The sequence below is a fragment of the Camelus dromedarius genome, chromosome 6 (genome assembly GCF_036321535.1).
Source record: "Camelus dromedarius isolate mCamDro1 chromosome 6, mCamDro1.pat, whole genome shotgun sequence".
NCBI lineage: Eukaryota > Metazoa > Chordata > Mammalia > Artiodactyla > Camelidae > Camelus > Camelus dromedarius.
The window spans coordinates 29,596,788-29,600,960 of record NC_087441.1 but is presented as its reverse complement, the minus strand read 5'-3'; the positions used below and the strand labels follow the sequence as shown (position 1 = coordinate 29,600,960).

Here is a 4,173-nt window from a genome sequence, read left to right as displayed (position 1 = left end):
GAGGAGTATAAAGTAAAATCTACTTGAACAATTCTGCATGACTTGCCATGCCCTTTCATTTATTTTAAGGATATAATTTCCCCAAATGAAAGCATCAGCTGCCATTATTTTGCTACTGCCTGATCTACTCCTAAGACCTAGTGTTTAGATGCTGACACGTGGACTCACTAAAATGATCTTCTATCCTTCTCACTGTGAAGTTCTCCCTCCCTGGGTCCCTGGCTGTCCCTCCATAGCATTCTACACCCAAACTTCTGACTCATCCCTCTGATGATTTCTGGGAATTGACAGTGTGTCTGCCTGGGCTGTGGTCCCAGCCTGTCCCTCACAACTTAGCCCAAGTCCCCCAAACTTGACTCCTGACATGCCAACCTTATGACACCAACCAGCCTACCTTTTAGTTGACCCAATTCCAGACATTGGCACCCCTGGCCTGCCACTTTAATTGTAATTTCTAGGCTGGATAATCCACAAAATGGGTATGAAGTTACTTTGCAGTAATGCTCCAAGCTATTTTGGGAGGTAGAAGAAGACACACATTTGCCATATCCAGAGACTCAGACTTGATAATAAGGGCTCTATTCAATAAGTGACATACACCAAGGGAAAGATCACATCTTCTTAGGAAACTATGTAACATGCAAGAGAGTCAACAGAACTATAGTATATGAATGATACCGCAAATAAGGTCTGTCATCAAAACATAAGAGAAACTGGTAACTGATATCAGATCACATATTATTTAAAGGACACTGTATATAATTCAAAGTATGCAAAGTTAGTGAGTAGAATGTAAGTTTGCTCATTCTCACCACATCTTGTTCATATAATCACAAGCTGGAAAGAACCTCTAGCGGGTAGGGGGTTAGTTCAGTGGTAGAGTGCCTGCTTAGCATGCACAAGGTCCTGGGTTGGATCCCCAGTACCTCCACTAAAATAAATAAATAAATAAACCTAATTACCTCCTCCCTGCAAAAAATAAATAAATAAATAAATAAATAAATAAGAATCTCTGTATAATATCACAGGGGTGATGATGGGGAAAGACAGCAGCAGGTATGGTCTCTATCATTTTAGAAGAAACCAAACACTTTGGGGGAATAGAAGTTCTTCCAGCCGTATGTAAAACCTACTGGTAGAAGCATAATGTTTGAAACTTGTAGGCTTATGTCTAGGCTGGGGGCTCTTATCCCATCATTTGAATTAAATATGTTTACCAAGAATTAGGAGGCTATTCAGGCCAGTTAGACTTATTATCTTAATTAAATAAGTTAATCATATATTATTCAAACTGATAAAATAGGAGTTCAAAAAGAATGGTTTCTATGAAAACTAAGTTGAATGCCTTGGGAATCTTTTGCAAAGGCAAACTGCCAAGAAAAGTGCTGTTGAATTCGACGTGAGCAAGGCAACGATAAAAAATTAGAAATGTATAAAAACCTAGAATTCTACACTCATGTCAGGAGAGGTTTTAAGCTCTAAGATGATGAGATTTTTAGTTTTTATAAAACAATACACCTCAAAATACATTATGCCCATAAATTTCCATATGATTATATGAGTGTGGAGAGAGACACTGGAAGGTACACAGCAGGTTGTAAACATGGGTTTCCTGATTTCATGTTGTTTTGTTTTGAAAGCAGTTATGTGGTGGGGGAGAGGTGAAGGAAAAAAGATTGCATGTGAGAAAAAAGTTACAAAATAAGTAACATCATATATAAAGAGAATCGTGAAAGGATGGTCATTAAAATAGTAATGGTGGTTATCTTGAAGCTATTGTAGCTTTCATACATTTCTTTATATTGAATATTTTACAGTGAGCATTATTTTACATAATCATAAGAAAAATAAAAACATTCTCATTTTGGATTTTTTACACTATTAAAAAAAGAGAGACAAAAGAGCCCATGAGACAAATTTTAGGGGAAAATCAATTGCATGACTTTTGATCCTTGATGACCTGGTCTTACAGAAGAAGGGAAACTGCAGTGAACCACCTGCATGCCAACCAATTTCTAGCATGTAAAGCTTCATTCTTCAGGGATCCAAAGGACCTGTTGTTTTCAAATTGCTTACACTTTCAGATGACAACACCTGGCCCTATCTCCACACTTTCTTGTCCATCTTATCTGCATGGTTTTAATAGAAAATATACCTTTAGCCCACCTTTTATACATCTTATAGCCCACAGACCTACTGAAAATTCCAAGTCAGCTTGCCTTCTGCTGGATTTTCAATATTTAACTCCAGGCCAGTGCTTCATTCAAGCAATGCCTGTCACAGGTTATAGCTTATTTTTAAGAGCAATGCATAAGCTTATGGCTTCCCAACAGATAAGAGACATCAGACTGCGAGGTGTTAATTGCAAGGGGTAGGGGACCTCAAGTTCCAATGATACATTCCCAAGTATATAAGGGGAAAAAAATTCTAAAGAAATCTTAATTTTTTTTAAGTCCACTTAAAGGGAAAAATGTCACAGGGAACAAATTCTAAAAAAAGAAATTATAACTTCGCTACAATGAAACTAATATTTCAGCAAGATCTGGGACCTGAGAGAGGAATCCAGCTCTTCTTACTATGTTCTAACAATTATTTTGAGGTCTTCAGATGTCAACATTCAAGTATTCTTGAACACTTTTTCTAACATTTTCCCTTTTCTAATAAATCTCAATCCTTGAACTTCAGTACTACTTTTTAAAAAAAAGAAAAAAGGCCACTCTCTACAGTCTATTCTTTCTTCCCCACTAATTCAATTATCTATTAGACAGGTTTACATTTATGGTGTGCACCAAGTACTCTACCTAGAGCCAACTCACACGTAGGGGCAGTTCAGGCTCCCAGAAGTTACGGAACTTATCTGTGTTTCTACACAAATAGCAAGTGATAAAACGGGAATTCAGACACATCTGGAACCCCTGGATTCCAGGTGAGAGCAGGTACAATGTATCCAAGACAGGGTCATGAACCCTCCAATCCTCCATTTTCGTTAGTTAATGAAAATCTGCCTTAGAAGTAGATTCCGTAACATTAGGTTTACCTTGCAGTGGTTCCTTCACCTTGGTTGTGATCTAGAACTGTCTGTCTATAAATTTCTCCAGGGTGACAGGAGAGATAAAGAGTATTCTCAAGCTATTGCAGACTGACACCAAATTACCAGGTCTACTGCACAAACTCATCCATCTACGCCAAGTTAAGGGGATGATGACTGAGAAGAAACCTTCCTGATGTGGTACACACTTCACACCAGACTGTAACAGAAGCCGTCTCCTGTTTGATGACAAGGCTCCTGGAGGTCCAAATCAGAGTGCATCTCAGCGCTGAGGCCTTGGGCTTACGCACAAGTCCTGACACTGATCCGGCCTGCCTCACCGCATGGCTGTCCTCGGCTTCTCTTAATAATTCATTTGGTTTTACTTTCACTTACATACAAACACACACACCACACAAATGTATCACTAGAAGTTATCACTATATTTGATATTAATATCAACAGCAAGTATTCTAAGTCCATCCAAAAACGCAGTTATTTCTTACAAGGAAGAAAATACGGTTAATTCCATATATCTTTTCTTCTGAAAGTAATAATTAGATACTCAGATGCTATACACACTATAACGCCCAAAACCAGACCTTTAAGTCTCAGGGCCTTGAAGGTAGAAATCACACATGAAAATGATCTAATTGGGAAAGAAGACAGAGTCTGCAAGTTATCTGCTGTTCATGTTTCTTCTCTACATCTAGTCCCTGCAAAGACGGGCAATCTGAATGTGGAGGGGGAATTATCAACTTGGGCGTCAGGAGTCCTCGCTTCTCATTCCAACTCTAACACTAACCTGTCCTGAGACCATGAACAAATGCCTAACTTCTCTGGTCTTAGTTTCCTTATACGGGAAAAGAAAAGATGAACAAATAACTCCTAAGACCTCTTCCAGTCTAATCTCCTCTGGCGTGCCTTTTCATATCAGAGCCCACCCACCCAGCCCACAACTGTGTTTCCGTACTTTAAACTCTTACTTGGACTAAGTGTGAATTTTTATTACCATTGTCCAGCACCCCCATTAGAAAAAAAAATCACATTGTTATAAGACTGAGCAAACATCTGCTCTAATTTCCTGGTTTTAATGAGATATAACTGACAAATCCCATTGTATTAGCTTAAAGTGTACAACATAA

The 4,173-nt window shown here is 38.5% G+C and overlaps 1 protein-coding gene across 1 annotated transcript in view; it reads right to left on the bottom strand.

Moving 5' to 3' along the window:
• Positions 1–4,173, bottom strand: part of ARHGAP18 (Rho GTPase activating protein 18) — a 163,650-nt gene that overhangs the window by 142,993 nt on the left and 16,484 nt on the right. The window lies entirely within an intron of this gene.